Source organism: Dendrobates tinctorius, unplaced genomic scaffold (genome assembly GCF_039654945.1).
Source record: "Dendrobates tinctorius isolate UK_male_01 unplaced genomic scaffold, ASM3965494v1 ptg000120l, whole genome shotgun sequence".
Taxonomy (NCBI): domain Eukaryota; kingdom Metazoa; phylum Chordata; class Amphibia; order Anura; family Dendrobatidae; genus Dendrobates; species Dendrobates tinctorius.
Genome location: NW_027361788.1, coordinates 549,221 through 576,406, shown reverse-complemented (window position 1 = coordinate 576,406; position 27,186 = coordinate 549,221). Strand labels below are relative to the sequence as shown.

General features: G+C 44.2%; 1 protein-coding gene across 3 annotated transcripts in view; it reads left to right on the top strand.

The window, feature by feature from the left end:
• Nucleotides 1-27,186, top strand: part of STRBP (spermatid perinuclear RNA binding protein) — a 184,664-nt gene that overhangs the window by 2,776 nt on the left and 154,702 nt on the right. Inside the window, exon 1 of one of the 3 annotated variants that reach the window (XM_073590690.1) lies at nucleotides 6,637-6,749. The exons of the other annotated variants lie outside the window; for them this stretch is intronic. The gene's annotated coding sequence lies outside the window, so the exon portion shown is untranslated. Of the gene's footprint in view, nucleotides 1-6,636; nucleotides 6,750-27,186 lie in introns of those variants that run through there. 3 annotated transcript variants of the gene reach the window in all.

Genomic DNA, 27,186 nt, shown 5'->3' with positions numbered 1-27,186 from the left:
GTGGGGCTGTATACAGTGTGCAGAGGTCCTGGGCTGTATATACAGTGTCAGTGTGTATATAGTGTCAGTGTGCACAGCTCCTGTAATGTGGGGCTGTATACAGTGTGCAGAGGTCCCGGGCTGTATATACAGTGTCAGTGTGTATATAGTGTCAGTGTGCACAGCTCCTGTGCTGTGTGTATGTAGTCAGTGTGCACAGCTCCTGTAATGTGGGGCTGTATACAGTGTGCAGAGGTCCTGGGCTGTATATACAGTGTCAGTGTGTATATAGTGTCAGTGTGCACAGCTCCTGTGCTGTGTGTATGTAGTCAGTGTGCACAGCTCCTGTAATGTGGGGCTGTATACAGTGTGCAGAGGTTCTGGGCTGTATATACAGTGTCAGTGTGTATATAGTGTCAGTGTGCACAGCTCCTGTATTGTGGGGCTGTATACAGTGTGCAGAGGTTCTGGGCTGTATATACAGTGTCAGTGTGTATATAGTGTCAGTGTGCACAGCTCCTGTATTGTAGGGCTGTATACAGTGTGCAGAGGTTCTGGGCTGTATATACAGTGTCAATGTGTATATAGTGTCAGTGTGCACAGCTCCTGTGCTGTGTGTATGTAGTCAGTGTGCACAGCTCCTGTAATGTGGGGCTGTATACAGTGTGCAGAGGTCCCGGGCTGTATATACAGTGTCAGTGTGTATATAGTGTCAGTGTGCACAGCTCCTGTGCTGTGTGTATGTAGTCAGTGTGCACAGCTCCTGTAATGTGGGGCTGTATACAGTGTGCAGAGGTCCTGGGCTGTATATACAGTGTCAGTGTGTATATAGTGTCAGTGTGCACAGCTCCTGTGCTGTGTGTATGTAGTCAGTGTGCACAGCTCCTGTAATGTGGGGCTGTATACAGTGTGCAGAGGTTCTGGGCTGTATATACAGTGTCAGTGTGTATATAGTGTCAGTGTGCACAGCTCCTGTATTGTGGGGCTGTATACAGTGTGCAGAGGTCCCGGGCTGTATATACAGTGTCAGTGTGTATATAGTGTCAGTGTGCACAGCTCCTGTGCTGTGTGTATGTAGTCAGTGTGCACAGCTCCTGTAATGTGGGGCTGTATACAGTGTGCAGAGGTCCTGGGCTGTATATACAGTGTCAGTGTGTATATAGTGTCAGTGTGCACAGCTCCTGTAATGTGGGGCTGTATACAGTGTGCAGAGGTCCCGGGCTGTATATACAGTGTCAGTGTGTATATAGTGTCAGTGTGCACAGCTCCTGTAATGTGGGGCTGTATACAGTGTGCAGAGGTCCTGGGCTGTATATACAGTGTCAGTGTGCACAGCTCCTGTGCTGTGTGTATGTAGTCAGTGTGCACAGCTCCTGTAATGTGGGGCTGTATACAGTGTGCAGAGGTCCTGGGCTGTATATGCAGTGTCAGTGTGTATATAGTGTCAGTGTGCACAGCTCCTGTGCTGTGTGTATGTAGTCAGTGTGCACAGCTCCTGTAATGTGGGGCTGTATACAGTGTGCAGAGGTCCTGGGCTGTATATACAGTGTCAGTGTGCACAGCTCATGTGCTGTGTGTATGTAGTCAGTGTGCACAGCTCCTGTAATGTGGGGCTGTATACAGTGTGCAGAGGTCCTGGGCTGTATATACAGTGTCAGTGTGCACAGCTCCTGTGCTGTGTGTATGTAGTCAGTGTGCACAGCTCCTGTAATGTGGGGCTGTATACAGTGTGCAGAGGTCCTGGGCTGTATATACAGTGTCAGTGTGTATATAGTGTTAGTGCGCACAGCTCCTGTGCTGTGTGTATATAGTCAGTGTGTGCAGAGGTCCTGGGCTGTATATAGTGTCAGTGCGCACAGCTCCTGTGCTGTGTGTGTATATAGTCAGTGTGCACAGCTCCTAATGTGGGGCTGTATACAGTGTGCAGAGGTCCTGGGCTGTATATACAGTGTCAGTGTGTATATAGTGTCAGTGCGCACAGCTCCTGTGCTGTGTATATTGTCAGTGTGCACAGCTCCTAATGTGGGGCTGTATACAGTGTGCAGAGGTCCTGGGCTGTATATACAGTGTCAGTGTGTATATAGTGTCAGTGCGCACAGCTCCTGTAATGTGGGGCTGTATACAGTGTGCAGAGGTCCTGGGCTGTATATACAGTGTCAGTGTGTATATAGTGTCTGCGCACAGCTCCTGTAATGTGGGGCTGTATACAGTGTCCAGAGGTCCTGGGCTGTATATACAGTGTCAGTGTGTATATAGTGTCAGTGCGCACAGCTCCTGTAATGTGGGGCTGTATACAGTGTGCAGAGGTCCTGGGCTGTATATACAGTGTCAGTGTGTATATAGTGTCAGTGCGCACAGCTCCTGTAATGTGGGGCTGTATACAGTGTGCAGAGGTTCTGGGCTCTATATAGTGTCAGTGTGTACATAGTGTCAGTGCGCACAGCTCCTTTGCTGTGTATATAGTCAGTGTGCACAGCTCCTGTAATGTGGGGCTGTATATACAGTGTGCACAGCTCCTGTAATGTGGGGTTATATACAGTGTACAGAGGTTCTGGGCTGTATACACAGTGTCAGTGTGCACAGCTCCTAATGTGGGGCTGTATACAGTGTGCAGAGGTCCTGGGCTGTATATACAGTGTCAGTGTGCACAGATCCTAATGTGGGGCTGTATACAGTGTTCAGAGGTCCTGGGCTCGGCTGTATATATAGTGTCAGTGTGCACAGCTCCTGTAATGTGGGGCTGTATACAATGTACAGAGGTTCTGGGCTGTATATATAGTGTCAGTGCGCACAGCTCATGTGCTGTGTATATAGTGTCAGTGTGCACAGCTCCTAATGTGGGGCTGTATACAGTGTGCAGAGGTCCTGGGCTATATATACAGTGTCAGTATGTATAGTGTCAGTGTGCGCAGCTCCTATGCTGTGTGTGTATATAGTGTCAGTGTGCACAGCTCCTGTAATGTGGGGCTGTATACAGTGTACAGAGGTCCTGGGCTGGATATATAGTGTCGGTGTGCACAGCTCCTGTGCTGTATATACAGTGTAAGTATGTATATAGTGGCAGTGTGCACAGCTCCTATAATTTGGGGCTGTATACAGTGTACAGAGGTCCTGGGCTGTGTATATAGTGTCAGTGTGCACAGCTGCTGTGCTGTATATATAGTGTCAGTGTGTATATAGTGTCAGTGTGCACAGCTGCTGTGCTGTATATATAGTGTCAGTGTGTATATAGTGTCAGTGTGCGCAGCTCCTGTGCTGTGTGTGTATATAGTGTCAGTGTGCACAGCTCCTGTATTGTGGGGCTGTATACAGTGTACAGAGGTCCTGGGCTGTGTATATAGTGTCAGTGTGCACAGCTGCTGTGCTGTATATATAGTGTCAGTGTGTATATATAGTGTCAGTGTGCACAGCTCCTGTAATGTGGGGCTGTATACAGTGTGCACAGCTCCTGTGCTGTGTATGTCATGTCAGTGTGCGCAGCTCCTGTGCCGTGCGTATGTCATGTCTGTATGCAGCTCCTGTGCTGTGCGTATGTCGTGTCAGTGTTCGCGGCTCCCGTGCTGTGCGTATGTCGTGTCAGTGTTCGCGGCTCCCGTGCTGTGCGTATGTCGTGTCAGTGTTCGCGGCTCCCGTGCTGTGCGTATGTCGTGTCAGTGTTCGCGGCTCCCGTGCTGTGCGTATGTCGTGTCAGTGTTCGTGGCTCCCGTGCTGTGCATATGTCATGTCAGTGTTCGCGGCTCCCGTGCTGTGCATATGTCATGTCAGTGTTCGCGGCTCCCGTGCTGTGCGTATGTCGTGTCAGTGTGCGCGGCTCCCGTGCTGTGCGTATGTCGTGTCAGTGTGCGCAGCTCCTGTGCGTATGTCGTGTCAGTGTGTGCGGCTCCCGTGCTGTGCGTGTATAGTGTCAGTGTGTGCGGCTCCCGTGCTGTGCGTGTATAGTGTCAGTGTGCGCGGCTCCCGTGCTGTGCGTGTATAGTGTCAGTGTGCGCGGCTCCCGTGCTGTGCGTGTATAGTGTCAGTGTGCGCGGCTCCCGTGCTGTGCGTGTATAGTGTCAGTGTGCGCGGCTCCTGTGCTGTGCGTGTATAGTGTCAGTGTGCGCGGCTCCCGTGCTGTGCGTGTATAGTGTCAGTGTGCGCGGCTCCTGTGCGTATGTCGTGTCAGTGTGTGCGGCTCCCGTGCTGTGCGTATATAGTGTCAGTGTGCGCGGCTCCTGTGCTGTGCGTATATAGTGTCAGTGTGCGCGGCTCCCGTGCTGTGCGTATATAGTGTCAGTGTGCGCGGCTCCTGTGCTGTGCGTATGTCGTGTCAGTGGGCACAGCTCTTGTGCTGTGCGTATGTCGTGTCAGTGGGCGCAGCTCCTGTGCTGTGCGTATATAGTGTCAGTGTGCGCGGCTCCCGTGCTGTGCGTGTATAGTGTCAGTGTGCGCGGCTCTCGTGCTGTGCATATGTCGTGTGTGTGCGTGCAGCTCCTGTGCTGTGCGTATATAGTGTCAGTGTGTGCGGCTCCCGTGCTGTGCGTATGTCGTGTCAGTGTGCGCGCGCAGCTCCCGTGCTGTGCGTATATAGTGTGTGTGTGCGCGCGCAGCTCCCGTGCTGTGCGTATATAGTGTCAGTGTGTGCGGCTCCCGTGCTGTGCGTATATAGTGTCAGTGTGCGCGGCTCTCGTGCTGTGCGTATATAGTGTGTGTGTGTGCGCATAGCTCCCGTGCCGTGCGTATATAGTGTCAGTGTGCGCAGCTCCCGTGCCGTGCGTATGTCTGTGTGTGTGTGTCAGTGTGCGCGGCTCCTGTGTGCTGTGCGTATGTCGTGTCTGTGTGCGCGGCTCCCGTGTGCTGTGCGTATATAGTGTCTGCGCGCAGCTCCCGTGTGCTGTGCGTATATAGTGTCTGTGTGCGCATAGCTCCCGTGTGCCGTGCGTATGTAGTGTCTGTGCGCGCAGCTCCTGTGTGCTGTGCGTATATAGTGTCTGTGCGCGCAGCTCCTCTGTGCTGTGCGTATATAGTGTCTGTGCGCGCAGCTCCTGTGTGCTGTGCGTATATAGTGTCTGCGCGCAGCTCCCGTGTGCTGTGCGTATATAGTGTCTGTGCGCGCGCGCAGCTTCCGTGTGCTGTGTGTGTGCGCAGCTCCCGTGCCGTAGTGATGTGGGGCTGTATGTAGTACACAGCTCCTTTGCTATAGTGATGTGGGGCTCTTTATAGTGTAGTGTACACTAGTGATGTGGGGCTCTATATAGTGTAGTGTACACAGCTCCTGTGACATAGTATTAGGTGCCCAGTGGCATCTGTGCTTTTCTTCCTTCCTGTAGTTATTTCTGCTGGGTCACTTGGTGCTGAGCAGTCACCATGCAGTAGATCTGCTGCTTTGTTTTAACCCTTTATTGCCTGACAACACTGGTGCGGTGCTTTAGTATTTTTAATTATTTGAATAGTCACCTTTACAAATACTGTGCTTGATATTGGATCCGTATCCCGCAGTGTGCGCATGCTCAAACAGGAGCTATGTGTGATTTTTTTTTTTGTTGAAAAAAGCATCAGATCAAAATCCGTAATTCATGTCGATGGAGTCTGTGAAAAAATGGGACCGCACACAGTTTTCCGATTTTTAGACTTTCACATAGGAGGAGGTGGAGAAACTTTTTTTTCCTTCTCCATGTACGAGAAAAACTGATGGCACTCTGATTTAAAAAAAGAAAAAAAAGAGCCTTTTTTTGTGTACTTGGAAAATACTGAAGTGTGAACAAGGTCTTAAGGTTGGGAATTTGCAAGTCTTGAGAAAATGCTCTTCAAATTAAAAATCACTGATTCTCTGGCAAACAAATAATTGTGCTATTTATTTTGAAATTCTCATATGATTCTCAAGAATGTGATTGCGGAGATCCTTGTAAAACCGCTGTAATAACCAATAGTGTAATATATACGGTAATATAACAACCGCTCTTTAGAGAGATATATATTCAGAACCGCAGATTACTGTAATTAGTTAATTCAGTCGGGTGCTGGTTACTGTAAGGCTGTGTTCCCAAAATGAGTTTAATGTTGTCCATTAATAAGGATAGGTTATTTATTTTTTCAAAAAGTAGCATTATCAAAAACTTATCGCGGGGTCATGGGCTGAGGACTGGGTCTCTGATTAGCGCTGTCGATTTGCATGGCAGGGGTCCTGGGTTTGACTTCCACCAAAGGCGACATTTGCATGGTTTTCCTCCTACACTCCAAACCTACACTTAGAGGTTAATTGACTTCCCATGAAACTGACCCTATTGTGTGTCCCAAAAAAATGGGAAATTAGATTGTGAGCAGTATTGTGAACAGTGGCAATCAGCCATATCTCTCCATCTATTGTACTTCTTGGTTGCTACGGTTTGTGGTGTTTGCACACTTTTGTTGCTGTTGGATAATGTTGTCATGGCTGCTGCTTTGCACTGAAATCCGTGGTTTCCAGCTGTAGTTTACTGCAGAGCATTGACATGAATGGCAGCAGGTTGTATGTGCAGCACCCACACTGCTGAGATGTGGTGCAGCTCTCCATTACATGTGCATTGTAGTGAGTGCTCGGCTCTCGATGGTCCAGACTTGTTTGCTTGGGCTCCTTCTTTTGAGCACCTCTTGATGAATAGGGATTTGTTCTGGCTCCTGCACATGCGCGCTGCTCCCCCCCCAGCAGGTCTGCCAGATGGTGTCCCTCAGACTCCAGTCAGTTTCTCACGTCGCTGCTGCGGGACAGACTGTGCTGAGAGGAACTGCAAGAATGAATGGAAAATGAAGCCCAGGTACCCGCTCTGTGGTCGTGAGTGTGATGGAACCTAATTATTATGTGTCAGACATGAGATCGGCCAATGGTGTCTTCCGCTGCTCCGCGTACATAAGCTCTTCTTGTAGTCTACTTGTGTGGTGTGTCTGTGTTACAATGTTTACTTATTTGTGAATATTTACAGTGATTTGTCTTTTTCTACTGTTACATTTGCTGGACTTACTGTTTCTTAGTTCTCATGGTGTTAATGGTCTGCCAGCTCATTTATCGTCTTTGAAGTTATTAATACAACTTGTGTATGATTTTTCTGTGTGTCCGCAGTCCTGTAGCACCGTGGTCATGCTGCTTACTAAACGTGTACGCGCTCCTATGGGCATGCTTCTTGCTACGTGTGTGTGCCCTTATGGTCATACGTAAGCGTGCACACGCTCCTATGGGCATACATGTTACTAAATGTGTACACGCTCCTATGGGCATACATGTTACTAAATGTGTACATGCTCCTATGGGCATATAACTTAAGTGCTTACTAAGTGTGCACACACACCTTTGGGCATACTTTGTCCTAAATGTATACCCGCTCTTGTGGGGATATGTTGAACTGAACGTGTACCTGCTCCTGTATCCACTTCTGTGAGGATAAGTCCTACTGAAGAGTTGCTGCTGACAGCGGATGTAAGAGGTTGACAGACTGATCCAGGCGGTTTTGTAAGTTTGGGGTTGCAATGAGCTGCACTTACTGATCCTTCTTTTGATATGTAATGAATTAGTAACCCAACCAGAATGGTAGTGTTTTTTTTTTTTTTTCTAACTGGTTTTATCTCTTATTATTAGTCTTGCCTGTTTTTCAGTCTTCACCAGTTGTCAGTTTTGTCTTATCTCTGAGACTTTGTATCCTGCATGTTTCCACTGCTTAAAATGCATGCTTGTGGTTTTGCCTGATCTGCACCTATTGATGTCTGTGTTAAACACCCCAGTGCTCGCAAGGCTGTTATTTACTTTCTTCTCCCTAGGGATGCGTAATTCTGTAGGAGCAGAGAACAGATCCACTGCCGCTTCGTTTTAGAGGGAGCGCATTAGATTAGTAATGGGTGTCTGGGGTTATAATACAGATAGCAAATTAAGGATCTGCAGCCACACTGCCAAATTTCTTTCTGAGCTGTATAATGTGGCCATTGTATGGTCTTATAGCCAAGACATTCTGTAATCATATGGTAAAGTCGCAGAGGAAGACTGCAGGCAATACAACTGAATTGTATACCTTTTTTTTTTTTTTTTTTTTAAAGAGCTTTACACTTTTTGAGCTATTCGTAATAATCCAATTACAGATGAGCGCATGTAAGGGGGAGGCTGACCCCCGGGAATGCTGAGCAGCTCCTGCCTTCATAATGAACCGCTCTGGTATCACAATGGGAAGCAATGACACTTCAGACGCCAAGAGCTATTTATTGCTGTGTCTTTACCCATAGATTTGTAATGTAACCTACTATTACTTGTTTATGGTGAAGTGCTGTAGGCATGATGGATCCATATGCCAATGATGGTTTATGTGCATAATAGGCATGTTAAATAGCCTGCCATTGTGTGTGTGTGTGTGTATGGGAATCGTTTTATCCGATAGTCGCCACTTCACTGCTCTTGCGTCTGTCCAAACTTCACAGAGACATCTTGATGATGTTGTATATTTTGCTGGCTCTGAGCAGCTTAAGATGCTTCGGATGATTGACACCTTTACTGTAAGTGATCTGCAATTGCATGCTGTACATGGCCTCCCTGTGTGCTGGGATTATGTACAAGCGGTTTTCTTTTTACCACGTTGAATCTGTTATTTTGTTTCTTGATATAACATTAACTTCTGTTAATTACATATTTATTTATTGGTTTGATTTCTACAACTTACAATGCCTATGCAATATGCCTTATTTTTATAGTGTAGTGCTTTGTAAGCCACTTCCAGCTGATGTTTGTTGGCAATGTCTTATAAATCTTCGGTGAGATGAGTGTGTACGATTATAGGGAGCCTGGCACATCTTCCAACAGAATGTTTTTGATCAGAAATAACTGAGGAGATTGATAGTCATATGCCCTCTCTGTCTACAGTCACTAGTATCACCTCCTAGTGGACTCCTGACCATTCAGATAGGAGACAGTGTTCAACATGACTTGTTTCCTTTAAGGCAGCTGTTTTATTTTTTTTAATTCCATGTATATATGCCTGAGATCAGAAATATTAGAAAATGCATCTGATGACCAAATGAACGCTGTCCAGAAGTTGCATAAATAACAAATCCCCATCATGATGCTTTACTTCACGTTGGCTGCTTCAGCTGGATAAGTGATCGGACAGTAACATGAGGATGTCCTTTATTATCACTCGCGTTGCTCCCATACCTAGATTGATTCATTCAGATTTGTAACTTGATATGCTTTAAACCTAGAATATATTAAGTTGTTGCCTAAAGTTAAGTGTTACTTTAAGCTGGCAGATGTGGAGTCAGATGTCGGTAGGCTCCTTTAGGACAGACGTGGCTGAAGGTTGGAATCTTGTCTGTGTGTCTCCAGAGTGTGTGTGTGTGATACTTGGCCTTGCTGATTTTCTCATCCATCAGATGTTTGCATACATATCCAGAACTGTGCGCTGGAACCTTTTGAAGTAGTGGACCCCCCATATCCATAGCGGCACTTACCGTATGTAGGAAACTGTTGCCTTCCCTTATTGTTTCTTTGCGTCCAGCTCGTGTAACATTTTACTGGTGTTCACAAAATTCCATTCATAGGTTTGATGCCATGAAATCTTTCCAACTTTCTAATACTTTTTTGTGTTTTCAAATCCTTAGGTTCATGGTTTTATGTTTAACATCTGTTTTGTTTGGACCCAGAAAGTAAGATCAGCTGGGCACCTAGTACTTCTCCCATGTGAGAATTTATAGTCCTTTTGAGTTCGGTCCCACTATTGACTAGCAAATTGAAAGGCAGAACTGGCTGATCTTGGACAAAATCATTAGAAACGTTTTGTACTACTGACAAATTTACCCTATAGTTTACATTGCTATGACTAGATACCTTGATGGTAAACTACTCAGCTGTGACAAGGACATCTGTATGCAAGCGTGGCCTGTTTGCTGCAGCTTTTCTGCATACATTTGCATGCAGAATACAGTACAAGTTTAGTACACGTTACGGAAATTTTCTTGGGAGACACGATATTACAATTTGCAGCTGGTCAGTTCTTTGTGCAGAAGTCATCACAGATTTTTTTCCTTTACATTAATGCTAAGAGAGCGTTCTACATCAGTGATGTCAAATCATGTTTTGATTTTGTGGCAAAGTTGGATTTGCCAAAATGCACCCTATGTAGATGTATCGTCTGGATTTGCAGCAGGGTTTTTTTTTTTTTTTTTTTTAATTCACTGATAGCAATTAGCACATCTGCAATTGGTGCATGAAAAATATCCTGTAACCCTTTAACTAGTTTAAAGGGTTGGTTCATTACATACTACACCATTTGAGCTCTGCAGCCAATTATCGTGCAATGCAGCACCCCTGCAGCCATAACATGGATGGGCAGCAGCACAGTGGCTCATTAGTTAGCAATAGCACTGTATGGAGGCTCAATGGTTAGCACTGCAGCCTTGCAGCGCTGTGGCCCTGAGTTTAAATCCTGCAAGGAGTTTGTATATTCTGTTTGCGTGGATTTCCTCCAAACATATTGATTGTGAGTTTAGATTGTGAGCCCCAATTGGGACAAGGAGAATATCTGTTAAGTGCTCTGGAATATGTGTGTTATGTGATAATGATCCTAAGGCCGGAATCATACGGCTGAGTCTCGTATGTTAATACCCGGCACTGCCGACTGCACTCAGTAGTGGGGGGCGTGCGGCTCCATGTATTTCTATGCAGCCGCACGCTGCCAGCAGCAGTGTCAGGTATTAACATGCGAGACTCAGCCGTATTCCTCGCATGTGTGATCCCGGCCTAAGTAAGAGTCTACAAGATACTTGCCTCCAGATTGTGCCAATTGTTTGCTCTTTCAGCACCTTAACCTTTTGGATATCTGGTCATTCAACATAATGGGATCCAATTATTTTTGTGCACCGAAGGTCTTGAATAGTAGAGTCTCATCTGACATTCAGAAGAAAGGTGCACTTGCTGAGAATTTTTTCTTCACATCCAGATTTGATCCTTGGGAAAATAAAAAATAAAATAAAAACACTCTCCTCTGAAAAGCACAAATAACATTGGTTCTAGTTCTGTCATTGTGGAAAAATATGACAGCATTTGGGCTGAAAATAGTCATGTGAACTTAGCCTTATAGATTGATTTGACGGGGTTGTTGACTACTCTGACACCCCCTGCTAAATTGATAACACTTGTATTCATTTCTGGTGCCAGCGCCATTACATTAGTGTCGTCACTGGTTCTCCCAGAGATTGTGTGACATTGTTACGTCATGTGATACCTGCAATCAGTCAGCACTGGCGTGTCACTCCTTGGGATGTAATCGACATCTGGAAGAAGTGGGGGTTGCCCAGTATGAAGCCCAACAGGAGACTATTTGGACAGGTGGGTCCTCGGTGGCTGTTCGCTGCCAGTGACTGACGGGTCTCTCCCAATTCATGCATGAAGAGAGACCTGTCAATCCAAGGCAGCGGGCGGGGAGAAACTGTTGTGGTCTTGCACCTCCAGCTAGTCTCTGGTGTGGCTCGGTCTTGGGCAGCTTTTCAGAGTCAGACATACCTGGCTGAGATCATACACCCAGTGCCTGATACATGGTGCCCGTGGATTAGGCAGCATGACCAGCTGTCGGGTTACCTTTTAATATAGGCTATTCTCCCGCAACTTTCCCTGCTGATAACGGATCTGGGGTTTTATCCACCATGTACTTGACAGCTTAGCTGATGGTGTTGGTAAGTGTATAAATGGATAGCCCTGATTATAAAAAAATGTATAGAATAATATTGTCTCTTATTGAAGACATACTTTTCCTCTGTTAATATTTGTGGACATGTGTGTTGAAAATAAGTTCCATGAGTTTTTGAGGGAGATTTAAAGAATGGTGGCTCCATTTGCATCAAAAACCCGGCGTAGGCGACTCTCACCAGGTTTTTCGGGAGTTTTAGAGTTGAAAAGTGAGAGTGGCTTTGTAGAAAAGAGCATAGCCTTAACCTGCACCCGAGCTCCCACAGAATAAGACCTAAATATAAAGATGCCCCAGTCTTTATCCAGCATGAGATCGCTGTGGGGTGTAAGCTTTAGGCCATGTGCACACGATGCAGATTTGCAGCGTTTCCGCAGCGGATTTTACCGCGCAGAAACGTTGCATATCCACATTGTGATGTACAGTACCTTTAAAATGAATGAAAAAAAAAAAACGCTCTGCAGACGCTGCGGATTTTTCCGCGGGTTTTCCTGCGGTACAAAATCCGCAGCATGTTACTTCTTTTGTGCGGTTTTCTATCTCCCCTGTTACCAAATCCGCAGGGGGAAGACCGCAATGGAAAACCGCACAAAAACCGCATGAAAACCGCGTGAAAAATGGAAGAAACCCGCAGGAAAAATGCAGGTCATTTGACCTGCGGTTTTCTTCCATTCTGCACAGAAAAATCTGCAGGGCTCAAAACTCCGTCTGCACTCAGCCTTAGGCTGTGTGCACACGCTGCGGAAAAGGTGCGGATTCATCCGCGCGGATTTTGTACAATCCGCAGGTGAAACCGCAGGTCAAAAGACCTGCGGTTTTACCTGCGGATTGCTCTGCGGTTTTGCCCTGCGGTTTTTCATCTCCTCAATGGAGGAGATGGCAAACCGCAGGAGAATCCGCAGAAAGAATTGACATGTCAATTCTTTCTGCGGATTGAAAACCGCAGATAATCCGCGCGGAAAATTCTGCACCGTCTGCACTGCGGTTTTTGATTCCCATAGGGAATCATTGTACTGTACACCGCAGCAGAAACTGCTGCGGGTCCGCAGCGGCCAAAACCGCTGCGGAACCGCAGCAAAATCCGCAGCGTGTGCACACAGCCTTATAGTCAGTGGCCAATAGTTGTCTTTAGGCCGGGATCACACATGCGAGAAACACCGCCGAGTCTCTCATGTTAATACCCAGGGCACTCAAGAGCGAAGCGTGCGGCTGCATGTATTGCTTTACGGCCGCACGCACCGATTATGGTTCCGGGTACTAACATGTGAGACTCTGCCGTGTTTCTTGCATGTGTGATCCCGGCCTTACGCCACAGCTAAATAGAAGGAAACCAAAGTGTTTTTCTTGTGCTCTCTTCTTGGCCTTTATTGATGGGTCCTTTTTCGTGTACATGTTAGTAAGGGTTAACAAGTTATTAGCTGACTGCACAGAATGGAGCAGCCATTTTAAAGCAGGCCCCCTGGGTGCTGTTTCAATTTACCAGGTTTTTCTGCAGGCCGACCATGAACATTAACAATAACTAATCTGCTCCCTTGTCCTGTTCTGACCTGCTCTATAACGGCAAAGACTGGAAGAACGAATGTCGCCTCACTGCATTCTGCAGATACAAATGGAATCTGCATCTCACGACAGTCATTTCTCCAGTTGCACAGGATTTTTTTGCATTAAATAATATATATATTTAATTTTTTTTTTTCTTCATTTAAATCCACATTTGATCATCCCGGACGGTTTATTTTTTCCCAAAGACATACTGACAGGGAATTTACAGTCATATGTAAAAGTTTGGGCACCCCTATTAATGTTAACCTTTTTTCTTTATAACAATTTTGGTTTTTGCAACAGCTATTTCAGTTTCATATATCTAATAACTGATGGACTCGGTTATATTTCTGGATTCAAATGAGGTTTATTGTGCTAACAGAAAATGTGCAATCTGCATTTAAACAAAATTTGACCGGTGCAAAAGTATGGGCACCCTTATAATTTTCTTGATTTGAACACTCCTAACTACTTTTTACTGACTTCCTGAAGCACTAAATTGGTTTTGTAACCTCATTGAGCTTTGAACTTCATAGCCAGGTGTATCAAATCATGAGAAAAGGTATTTAAGGTGGCCACTTGCAAGTAGTTCTCCTATTTGATTCTCCTATGAAGAGTGGCATCATGGGCTCCTCAAAACAACTCTCAAATGATCTGAAAACAAAGATTATTCAACATAGCTTTTCAGGGGAAGGATACAAAAAGTTGTCTCAGAGATTTAACCTGTCAGTTTCCACTGTGAGGAACATAGTAAGGAAATGGAAGAACACAGGTACAGTTCTTGTTAAGCCCAGAAGTGGCAGGCCAAGAAAAATATCAGAAAGGCAGAGAAGAAGAATGGTGAGAACAGTCAAGGACAATCAACAGACCAGCTCCAAAGACCTGCAGCATCATCTTGCTGCAGATGGTGTCACTGTGCATCGGTCAACAATACAGCGCACTTTGCACAAGGAGAAGCTGTATGGGAGAGTGATGCGAAAGAAGCCGTTTCTGCAAGCACGCCACAAACAGAGTCGCCTGAGGTCTGCAAAAGCACATTTGGACAAGCGAGTTACATTTTGGAAGAAGGTCCTGTGGACTGATGAAACAAAGATTGAGTTGTTTGGTCATACAAAAAGGCGTTATGCATGCGCTGTATTGTTGACCGATGCACAGTGACACCATCTGCAGCAAGATGATGCTGCAGGTCTTTGGAGGTGGTCTGTGGATTGTCCTTGACTGTTCTCACCATTCTTCTTCTCTGCCTTTCTGATATTTTTCTTGGCCTGCCACTTCTGGGCTTAACAAGAATTGTACCTGTGTTCTTCCATTTCCTTACTATGTTCCTCACAGTGGAAACTGACAGGTTAAATCTCTGAGACAACTTTTTGTATCCTTCCCCTGAAAAGCTATGTTGAATAATCTTTGTTTTCAGATCATTTGAGAGTTGTTTTGAAGAGCCCATGATGCCACTCTTCATAGGAGAATCAAATAGGAGAACTACTTGCAAGTGGCCACTTTAAATACCTTTTCTCATGATTTGATACACCTGGCTATGAAGTTCAAAGCTCAATGAGGTTACAAAACCAATTTAGTGCTTCAGGAAGTCAGTAAAAAGTAGTTAGTGTTCAAATCAAGAAAATGATAAGGGTGCCCATACTTTTGCACCGGTCAAATTTTGTTTAAATGCAGATTGCACATTTTCTGTTAGTACAATAAACCTCATTTGAATTCAGAAATATAACTGAGTCCATCAGTTATTAGATATATGAAACTGAAATAGCTGTTGCAAAAACCAAAATTGTTATAAAGAAAAAAGGTTAACATTAATAGGGGTGCACAAACTTTTACATATGACTGTAGATTGTGAGCCCCATCGGGGACAGTGATGATAATGTGTGCAAACTGTAAAGCACTGTGGAATATGTTGGCGCTATATAAATAAAAAAATTATTATTAGATTTATTTATTCCCGAAGAGGTAACATATGGTGCAGTATTACTTTGTTACTAGCTGAAGAGCCTGGCGTTGCCTGGGCATAGTAACTAACTACGGTTAGTTATAACAAATTATAATGGGAAAAAAAATATAGCCCCGCCCACTCCACATAGCCACATTCACTTTAATATCCCACATCATCCATTCAGCCAGAGCCATCGGAAAACTACCCCTAATATCCCACATCATCCATTCAGCCAGAGCCACCGGAAAACTACCCCTAATATCCCACATCATCCAGTCAGCCAGAGCCACCGGAAAACTACCCCTAATATCCCACATCATCCAGTCAGCCAGAGCCACCGGACAACTACCACGAATATCCCACATCATCCCGTCAGCCAGGGGTCAGAACCAGAGCGTTGAGTGGATTTACCCTGACTTCCAGACCAATGATCCCTTTAAGAGACCCTGGGGTCAGAATCACAGAGCTGAGTGAAACGATCCTAACTTCCATACCGGGGATCCCTTTAAGAGACCCTGGGGTCAAAACCAAAGCGCTGGATGGATTTGCCCTGACTTCCATATCAATGATCCCTTTAATAGAAGCCTGGGGTCAGAATCCCTTTAAGAGAAGAGCTTTAAGAGGGAAGATGTGCCTATGGGATGGAAAATGTGTGATTGGTTTATGGGCACGGGAGAGGGTGATTCATTTCTGTCATGTGCTCTCTGCTCCTTTCTGGGGGGCAGACAATGGCTGGGAGCTTATGTTCCCGGGGATGCTAGATTTCTCCCACCCGGTCAGTGTCTGCTGAGGTGTTGTGGATTGGGAAAACTGTTGCTCATAGCAACGCTCAGCTTCTTTTAAAGGGAATCTGTCACCTGGTTTTGGCGGGCTATATAAATGCAGTGTTTCTGATCTTTGCTGCCTCCCCATCCTTGTCCGCAGTTTTTTCATGAATAGGAGTCCGCCATCTTTCGCACGTGCGCTAAGCATGCTTTGCCCAACTGCGGGCAAAGCTGAAAAGCCTTACTGTGCATGCGCCGGTTAACTAAGCCCCGGAAGTATTTTGCTGTGTTCCAGGGCCTAGTTAACCGACTCATGCGCAGTAAGGCTTTTCGGCTTTGCCCGCAGTTGGGCAAAGCATACTGCGTGTGTGCGAGCCAAGAATGCCTAGCACACGTGCGAAAGATGGCGGACACCTACTCCTATTCATGAAAAAACTGCGGACGGCGGCTAAGGATGGGGAGGCGTCAAAGATCCGAAACACCGCCCATCGGACCGGACAGACCTCATTAAAATAGCCCGCCAAAACCAGGTGACAGATTCCCTTTAAACCGCTCTGGTGAAATTAAAGATGCTTCGTGATTGGTTGGTGATATACACACACATATATTCAATTTTATATATATAGATCATAAAGTGAGTGCCACTCACCCTGTGAAGGTACAAAGCTCTCGTTCATTGGATGAAATGAAATTGGTTAAAAATCGTTCTCAGCAGCACAACCTGGCCGTCATATGATGGATCCACTACCAAAATAAGTTTTGTTACTATAATGGAGCATAAGAAATGGAATTTCTTAATGCAAGTGTGAAGCCTGCCTTATAAATACCCTTCCTCTCAAAACATCACATGAAGGATAGCTGTTCGTTGCCTGTCATCTTATTAGGGCTTTACGGCCCTTTTACACAGATAAACCAGTGGCCCTAAACGACAGATATTTATATACTTGCCAATCTGCGGTCAAGTAATATCCTTTTTACATGGGCATCCCACTCTAAATAATGCACACTGAATAATCTGTAATTGATTTTTCAGTGCATTGTTCTCGGCAGCACTAGGCTTTGTGCTGCTGAGTGATTATTTTAAACTAAGTTTAGGAATAATTTCACCCAATGAACGAGAGTTTTGTTCTTTCACAGGGTGATTGGCAGCCTGCTAACAATGCAAAATTACGGTGTCCGGAATATCCATTCCTAGCAATGCTCGTTGCCAATAAACTGGTAAATGCACCATTACTTTTTAGGCTATGTGCCCACATAGCATTTAAATCCGGACACTGAAAACCGGACTCCTTCCCAGAAATCGCGCGTTTTTTTCCGCACGATTTCACCGCGATTATGTTCGAGATTTTCGCGTGCAATATTCAAGCACTTTCCAAGCGATTTGAAGCAAGTGTGACCAACTTTTTACTATTGAAGCCGCCTATGCGGCCTCAATAGTAAAAGATAGAATGTAAAAAAAAAAAATAAAAATCGGGGTATATTTACCTTCCGACGTCCCGCGCAGTCTCAGCGACGCTCCCGTTCCCAGCGATGCCTTGTGAGACCTGTGATGACGTTGTTCTCGCGTTGCTATAGCGATCTCACGAGACCACGTCATCACAGGACGTTGCCGCAAGGCATTACTGGGAACGCTGAGGCCTGGGAATGCAGCGCAGGACGTCGGAAGGTAAATATACCCCAATTTTTTTTTTTTTTTTACAGGGGTATGGTACCCAGGGCCTGGAGGACAGTCTCCTCTCCTCCACATCGTGGGTACCAACCGCACATGAGACGCTTAACCCCTTCACCCCCAAGGGTGGTTTGCACGTTCATGACCGGGCCAATTTTTACCATTCTGACCACTGTACCTTTATGAGGTCATAACTCTGGAACGCTTCCATGGATCCCGGTGATTCTGACATTGTTTTCTCGTGACATATTGTACTTCATGTTAGTGGTAAAATTTCATTCAAATAACTTGCGTTTATTTGTGAGAAAAACGGAAATTTGGCGAAAATTTTGAAAATTTCGCAATTTTCCAACTTTGAATTTTTATGCCCTTAAATCACAGAGATATGGCACCCAAAAAACTTGATAACTAACATTTCCCACATGTTTACTTTACATCAGCACAATTTTGGAACCAAAATTTTTTTGTTAGGAAGTTATAAGGGTTAAAAGTTGACCAGCGATTTCTCATTTTTACAACACCATTTTATTTTTACGGACCACATCACATTTGAAGCCACTTTGAGGGGTCTATATGATAGAAAATACCCAAAAGTGACACCATTCTAAAAACTGCACCCCTTAAGGTGCTCAAAACCACATTCAAGAAGTTTATTAACCCTTTAGGTGTCACAGGAATTTTTTTGAATATTTAAAAAAAAAAAATGAACATCTAACTTTTTTTCACAAAAAAAGTACTTCAGGTTCAATTTTTTTTATTTTACCAAGGGTAACAGGAAAAATTGGACTGCAAAAGTTATTGTGCAATTTGTCCTGAGTACGCTGATACCTGATATGTGGGGGGGAACGACTGTTTCGGCACATGGCAGAGCTCAGAATGGAAGGAGCGCCGTTTTGACTTTTTCAATGCAAAAATGTCTGGAATTCAGATCGGACGCCATGTCGCGTTTGGAGAGTCCCTGATGTACCTAAACAGTGGAAACCCCCCACAAATGACACCATTTTGGAAACTAGACCCCCTAAGGAACTTATCTAGATGTGTGGTGAGAACTTTGAACCCCCAAGGGCTTCACAGTTTATAACATAAAGCCGTACAATTAAAAAATCATATTTTTTCCAAAAAAATGATCTTTTCACCCTCTATTCTTATTTTTCCTTAAAAGTTATTATGCAATTTGTCCTGAGTACGCTGATACCCCACATGTGGGGGTAAACCACTATTTGGGCGCATGGCAGAGCTCGGAAGGGAAGCAGCGCCATTTGACGTTTTTGGCTGGAATTGAGATCGGACACCATGTCGCGATTGGAAAACCCCTGATGTACCTAAACAGTGGAAACCCCCCCACAAATGACACCATTTTGTAAACTAGACCCCCCAAGGAACTTATCTAGATGTGTGGTGAGCACTTTGAACCCACCAGTGCTTCACAGAAGTTTATAACGCCCGAGCGTGAAAATAAAAAATTTGTATTTTTTCCACAAACATGATCTTTTAGTCACCATTTTTTTTATTTTCCCAAGGGTACCAGGAGAAATTGGACCCCAAAAGTTGTTGTCCAATTTGTCCTGAGTATGCTGATACCCCATATGTGGGAGAAAACTACTGTATGGGCACACGTCGGGGCTCGGAAGGGAAGTAGTGACGTTTTGGAATGCAGACTTTGATGGAATGGTCTGCGGGTGTCATGTTGCCTTTGGAGAACCCCTAATGTACCTGAACAGTGGAAACCCCCCACAAATGACCCCATTTTGAAAACTAGACCCCCTAAGGAACTTATCTAGATGTGAGGTGAGCACTTTGAACCCCCAAGGGCTTCACAGAAGTTTATAATGCCCGGGCATGAAAATAAAAAAATCGTATTTTTTCCACAAACATGATCAATTAGTCCCCAATTTTTTTTATTTTCCCAAGGGTAACAGGAGAAACTGAACCCCAAAAGTTGTTGTCCAATTTGTCCTGAGTACGCTGACGCCCCATATGTGGGAGAAAACTACTGTATGGGGACACGTCGGGGCTCGGAAGGGAAGTAGTGACGTTTTGGAATGCAGACTTTGATGGAATGGTCTGCGGGTGTCATGTTGCCTTTGGAGAGCCCCTAATGTACCTAAACAGTGGAAAACCCCCCCAAATGACCCCATTTTGGACACTAGACACCACACGGAACTTATCTAGATGTGAGGTGAGCACTTTAAACCCCCAAGTGCTTCACAGAAGTTTATAACGCTCGGACGTTAAAATAAAAAAATCATTTTTTTCCACAAAAATGATATTTTTGCCCCCAATTTTTTATTTTTCTAAAGGTAACAGGAGAAATTGGACCCCAAAAATTGTTTTGCAATTTGTCCTGAGTAGGCTGATACCCTACATGTGGGGGTAAAACACTGTTTGGGCGCATGTCAGAGCTCGGAAGGGAAGGAGCACCATTTGACTTTTTCAACTCAGAATTGGCTGGAATTGAAATCAGACGCCATGTTGCATTTGGAGAGCCCCTGATGTGCCCGAACAGTGGAAACCCCCAATTCTAACTCCAACCCTAGCCCTAGCCCTAACCCTAACCGTAATGGAAAAATGGAAATAAATACATTTTTTTTTATTTTATTATTTTTCCCTAACTAAGGGGGTGATAACGGGGGGTTTGATTTACTATTTATGGCGGTTTTTATTTTTGGCAGCTGTCGCACGCTAAAAGACGCTTTTTATTGTAAAAATAGTTTTTGCATCACCACATATTGAGAGCTATAATTTTTCCGTATTTTGACCCACTGAGTCATGTGAGGTCTTATTTTTTGCGGGACGAGTTGACGTTTTTATTGGTACCATTTTCGGGCATGTGACATTTTTTGATCGCTTTTTATTCCGATTTTTGGGACGCAGAATGAACAAAAACCAGCGTTTCATGAATTTCTTTTGGGGGGGTGCGTTTACACCGTTCCGCGTGTGGTAAAATTGATAAAGCGGTTTTATTCTTTGGGTCGGTACGGTTACAGTGATACCTCATTTATGTCGTTTTTTTATGTTTTGTCGGTTTTATGCAATGAAAACTATTTTATATAAAAAATAATTATTTTTGCATCGCTTTATTCTGCGAGCTATAACTTTTTTATTTTTTCGCTGATGATGCTGTGTGGCGGCTCGTTTTTTGCGGGACAAGATCAGGTTTTCATCAGTACCATGGATATTTATATGCGTCTTTTTGATCGCGCGTTATTACACTTTTTGTTTGGCGGTATGATAACACTGGTCAACAGCATTTTTGGTGCCAAAGATATTTCATCGAATTTAGGGTATTTTTGGGGTGCTGATTCTGAATATGTCATCAGTTTTGCCAGATTGGCTCAAGTTTTTGAGATTTTTGGTATCTTATTTATAGCACTTGTTGGTAAATGCGACGCATCATCTCATTAATTTCTTTGGATTAGTACTTGAACTGAGCAGTTCTCAATATAGTTTTGTGTTAATTAGTGTTCTAAAAGTTTGTTCATAGCTTGATTTTTGCACTAACTTTATGTTGTTGTCTGTTTTCCAGTGAAAAGCATGAACTCATCAAGAAGAAGTTGTCTTAACGATCCAGACTCATTCTGTTACATTTGTGGTGAATACACACTGCCAAAACATAGAAGAAACATAACAGACTTCGTAAAAAAAGTGTATTTTGCCTATTTTGGGGTTATGCTTGGGGACCAAGACAAGTTTTGGGCACCACACATAGTGTGCAAAGCATGTATCGAATTATTACGAAAATGGAGCAAAGGACAAAGAAAAAGCTTCAAATTTGGTGTTCCAATGGTGTGGAGAGAGCCAAAAAATCATCATGATGACTGTTATTTATGGTAAACACAGGTACAGGCACATCTTCACAATGAGGGACAGGCCTTCTTGCAGATTCCATGTTACTCCCATTTTCGTTTCTTATGCTTATTGAATCCTTGCACTTGCACTGCACAGAAATAACAGTCATCATGATGATTTTTTGGCTCTCTCCACACCATTGGAACACCAAATTTGAAGCTTTTTCTTTGTCCTTTGCTCCATTTTCGTAATAATTCGATACATGCTTTGCACACTATGTGTGGTGCCCAAAACTTGTCTTGGTCCCCAAGCATAACCCCAAAATAGGCAAAATACACTTTTTTTACGAAGTGTGTTATGTTTCTTCTATGTTTTGGCAGTGTATATTCACCACAAATGTAACAGAATGAGTCTGGATCGTTAAGACAACTTCTTCATGATGAGTTCATGCTTTTCACTGGAAAACAGACAACAACATAAAGTTAGTGCAAAAATCAAGCTATGAACAAACTTTTAGAACACTAATTAACACAAAACTATATTGAGAACTGCTCAGTTCAAGTACTAATCCAAAGAAATTAATGAGATGATGCGTCGCATTTACCAACAAGTGCTATAAATAAGATACCAAAAATCTCAAAAACTTGAGCCAATCTGGCAAAACTGATGACATATTCAGAATCAGCACCCCAAAAATACCCCAAATTCATTAAAATATTTTGGACACCAGAAAAAAAATTTTTTTTCGTTGACCTGTGTAATAAATCATTATTTTTTGCTTCGTTTTTTATTTTTTGAGGGGTTCGCTAAAGGGGTTAACTAATGGGACAGTTTTATAGGGCGGGTCGTTACGGACGCGGCAGTACCTAATACGTGTACTTTTTTTTTTTTTTTACTTTAGTAAATAGTCCCAGGTGGGACATCACTGTTCTGTGACAGATCGCTGATCTGTCACATCACAGATCACTGTGACAGATCAGCGATCTGTCACAGGCAGTGCACAAGGCTTCCTCATGCCTGCGCTTTGCAGGCACTGAGGAAGCCAGCTTCCTGCAGGCCCCCAAAGGCTCCCGTCGCCATCTTGGATTCGGAGGCCTGCAGGAAAGGAGCCCCTGGCAGCAGCGCTGCACATTGCGCTGCCGTGGGGGGCTCAGGGAAGCACGGAGGGAGCCCCCTCCCTGCCGATGCTTCCCTTTAACCCCCGGTACACCGCGAACGTGTTTGATCGCGGTGTGCAAGAGGTTAACGTGTCGGGGGCGGTCCGTGACCGCCCCTGACACATTGTGCCGCGTGTCAGCTGTGATAATCAGCTGACACCCGGCCGCGATCAGCGGCGCTCACCATGTGGGCGCCGCTGATCGCGGTAGACGTACTATCCTGTCCATGGGCATAGGGGCCCGGCTCCCATGGACGGGATAGTACGTCTGATGTCAGGAAGGGGTTAACTTCGAGCATGGTGGGCATAGCCACATGCGGGAAGTAAGTGATTCTCATGCATTCCTATGGGTGCGGAATTGCAGCAATTCTTTGCGATTCCGCACAAGAGAATGAGCATGTTGCGATTTTTTTCCGCGATGCGATTCCGCCGCGGAAAAAAAGCGCAGCATTAGCACAGCATGGTCGGAATGCCATAGGAATGCATGGGGGGCGTCCTGTACACGATTTTTAAACGTTTTTGCGCCGACAATCGCGGCAAAAACGCTTAAAAATCGCATCGTGGGCACACAGCCTAAGGCTATCACAAAGTATCTAATGAACGAAATGTACAACAAATCTGGTCAACACAGATTATTTACACAACTTGTGAATGACATTTGATAACATTTATTCACTTTGATGGTAACTTGCTATAGACTTGTTAGCACTCTCAACACTTTGTGAACAATACCCTTCATGGATATGAAAGAAGTAGGCCATCAATGCTTTACCATTGGAAAAATTTCTCTAAAAATGACCGCTGACCAGGAGGGAAAAATAAACCAAAGTAATAAAACCTCTCTTAGCCTAAGTGCACACGCTGCGGATTGGTCTGCGGATTTTTCATCTGTGGAACCGCAGGTAAAACGACCTGCGGTTTTACCTTTCGAATTGGCCTGCGGTTTATCATCTACAATGGAGGAGATGGTAAACCGCAGCAGAAGCCGCAGAAAAGAAGTGACTTGTCAATTCTTTCTGCGGATTCAAAACCACAGCTTTTCCGCAGTTAAAAATCTGCAGCATGTGCACAGCAGAATGTAAATCTAATAGGATGACATGCTACTGTACACTGTCTGCAGAACTGCTGCGGCCAAAACCGCAGCGGAACCGCAGCGTGTGCACATAGCCTTAAACACACAGATGAGCTGGGTGCTGTTGGCTTGCTTCAGTTATAGAACGATCAATGTAGGATGGATTCCTGTGTATTTTGGAGCAGAAGTGGAGGTAAATCCTTTCTGTCTTCTCTTCATCATTGCTGCTCTTTTCTGCTTTGTGTATGTAGTGATGGACTCGGACTACTCCTTTTACAAGCAGCTGTGTCCTGCGTTTGCAGAGTTACCTTTTACGTGCAGCTGTCTTCCCTTTTGAAGATTAACCATTAGGAGATGCTGTGTTCAGTGCAATACACAGGAGAAGCCTATTTTGTCGTTACTTAAAGCAAAATATTATTATTTGTAAAGTGTAGACTACAGATATTTTTTCATCTGATTTATGTTTTGCTAACTCCCTGCCCATTTGGATGTACTGGAGAATTAATTTACCACATTTTTACTCCTTTTGGCGACTTTTAATGAGAGAAATAGGGGAATGGATTTCTCCTTTTTATTATTTGGACCAGTCACAAAACGGCGGAAAATTCATCTGTTCGCCCTGAATCCAGGGCTGTGGAGTCGGTAAGCCAAACCTGCGACTCTGACTCCTCAATTTCCCTTAAACTGACTCCACGACTCCGACTTCCACATATATTGCTTATATTTAAGTGAAAAATTTATTGTAGTACAATGTGAACATCAGACATTTAATCATTTTTATGATACAATAATCAAGATATTTAGATAGAACATAATATATATTTATTGATTTATTGGAATACAACTTTAGAACACAAAACTGTAATAAATTGTAAATATGTAATACACGATGTAATATCGATTACATATATACAGTACAGACCAAAAGTTTGGACACACCGTCTCATTCAAAGAGTTTTCTTTATTTTCAAGACTATGAAAACTGTAGATTCACTCTGAAGGCATCAAAACTATATGAAGTAACACATGTGGCACTACATAATTAACAAAATAGTGTGAAACAACTGAAAATATGTCTTATATTCTAGGTTCTTCAAAGTAGCCACCTTTTGCTTTGATTACTGCTTTGCACACTCTTGGCATTCTCTTGATGAGCTTCAAGAGGTAGTCACCAGAAATGGTCTTCCAACAGTCTTGAAGGAGTTCCCAGAGATGCTTAGCACTTGTTGGCCCTTTTGCCTTCACTCTGCGGTCCAGCTCACCCCAAACCATCTCGATTGGGTTCAGGTCTTGTGACTGTGGAGGCCAGGTCATCTGGCGTAGCACCCCATCACTCTCCTTCTTGGTCAAATAGCCCTTACACAGCCTGGAGGTGTGTATGGGGTCATTGTCCTGTTGAAAAATAAATGATGGTCCAACTAAACGCAAACCGGATAGAATAGCATGCCGCTGCAAGATGCTGTGGTAGCCATGCTGGTTCAGTATGCCTTCAGTTTTGAATAAATCCCCAACAGTGTCACCAGCAAAACACCCCCACACCATCACACCTCCTCCTCCATGCTTCATGGTGGGAACCAGGCACGTAGAGTCCATCCGTTCAGCTTTTTTGCGTCGCACAAAGACGTGGTGGTTGGAACCAAAGATCTCAAATTTGGACTCATCAGACCAAAGCACAGATTTCCACTGGTCTAATGTCCATTCCTTGTGTTCTCTAGCCCAAACAAGTCTCTTCTGCTTGTTGCCTGTCCTTAGCAGTGGTTTCCTAGCAGCTATTTTACCATGAAGGCCGGCTGCACAAAGTCTCCTCTTAACAGTTGTTGTAGAGATGTGTCTGCTGCTAGAACTCTGTGTGGCCTTGACCTGGTCTCTAATCTGAGCTGCTGTTAACCTGCGATTTCTGAGGCTGGTGACTCGGATGAACTTATCCTCCGCAGCAGAGGTGACTCTTGGTCTTCCTTTCCTGGGGCGGTCCTCATGTGAGCCAGTTTCTTTGTAGCGCTTGATGGTTTTTGCCACTGCATTTGGGGACATTTTCAAAGTTTTCCCAATTTTTCAGACTGACTGACCTTCATTTCTTAAAGTAATGATGGCCACTCGTTTTTCTTTTCTTAGCTGCTTTTTTTCTTGCCATAACACAAATTCTAACAGTCTATTCAGTAGGACTATCAGCTATGTATCCACCAGACTTCTGCACAACACAACTGATGGTCCCAACCCCATTTAAAAGGCAAGAAATCCCACTTATTAAACCTGACAGGGCCTCATACTGTTCTGTAGAACTTCACACCTCAGCTGCTGCACACCCCTACACTTGAAAATAGAGCATGCACCTTAAGAAGATGTGGTGACGAATGCAGTCTATTTATTCAATTGATGTTGATGTGTTACTGAAGACGAGCAATGCCTGTCGTGGGCGTCCTTTTGGGTGGCTATGAGGTGTACCTGACTGCTGCTAAAAAAAAAAAAAAAAAAAAAAAAAAGTGTTAGTCTGTGTGCTACCCGGCTTTCATTCTTTTTGGTACAGATAAGATATGGATAGACAGATATGGATAAATGGATAGAGCTGATTTCTAATCTGCTTTTGCTATTGAAAACATTATCTATGAGCTCAAAAACCTTTCAGGTGATGCGGTTTTTTAAAAAGCTGATCTGCTTTTGCAACTGAAAAACGTATCCTCAAAAAATGCAGGAAAAACGCTGTGTGTGAATGTAGCCTTAGATCAGGCATAGAACAGCCATTCATAGGACATTTCATAATTTTCCCAAATTCATATGAAAAAATATTCAGCACATTCTGCATTGAACTACTGTACCCAATTTATTATAAATTTTAGGAGTCAGTCCATTTTATTCCGACTCCACAGCCCTGCCTGAATCTTACCAAATCTTAGCACAAGGCTCCACTTACCGTTCAGAATTGGCTTCCTCTCTCCCTACACATGACACCTTTCTTAGAAGAGATCCTCACCAGATTTTGTGCTTTCTCTGCAAAAATAAACTGAACAGTTACATCTGTATAATCTTTTTTTTTTTTTTTTTTTATAAACCTGTTGATCTTCTTTAAAGAGAATCTGAGAGCAGCATGATGTATGGTCCGAGACCCAGATTAACTGTTACTAGCTATTCTGCATGCTCTCATTTTAATACAATCCTTGTTTTATCTGCTGCCAGCAGTGCTTAGTATGTTGAACCTTGTACAACCCCACCCACACCTCTGATTAGTCAATACATAGTGTAATGGCCAATCTGTGTTGGAGGCGTGGTTACACCGCAGTTGACTAGTAGGCATAAGACACCTAGTCCTGTAGTGATTAATGTCCTTCTGATAAAACACTGATTTTATTGAAACAGCCTAGTAAGTGATACATCCTTGGAATCGACAACTCTACCCCAAAACCATGCTGCTCTCAGATTTCATAACATAGACCTTCTGACAGATTCCTTTTTAAGGACGAAAGCGGGACTTTCTCAACATCATTGCCTTATGATCTGCGTCAGAGGGTAAATGTAACATTGGTAAAACTTTGACAGTCCCTGCGGGAGCTGTAATCGTGCCCATTTTCTCCTGTCACTTTTGTAAGCCAACAAGAGGAGAACGTGCTGC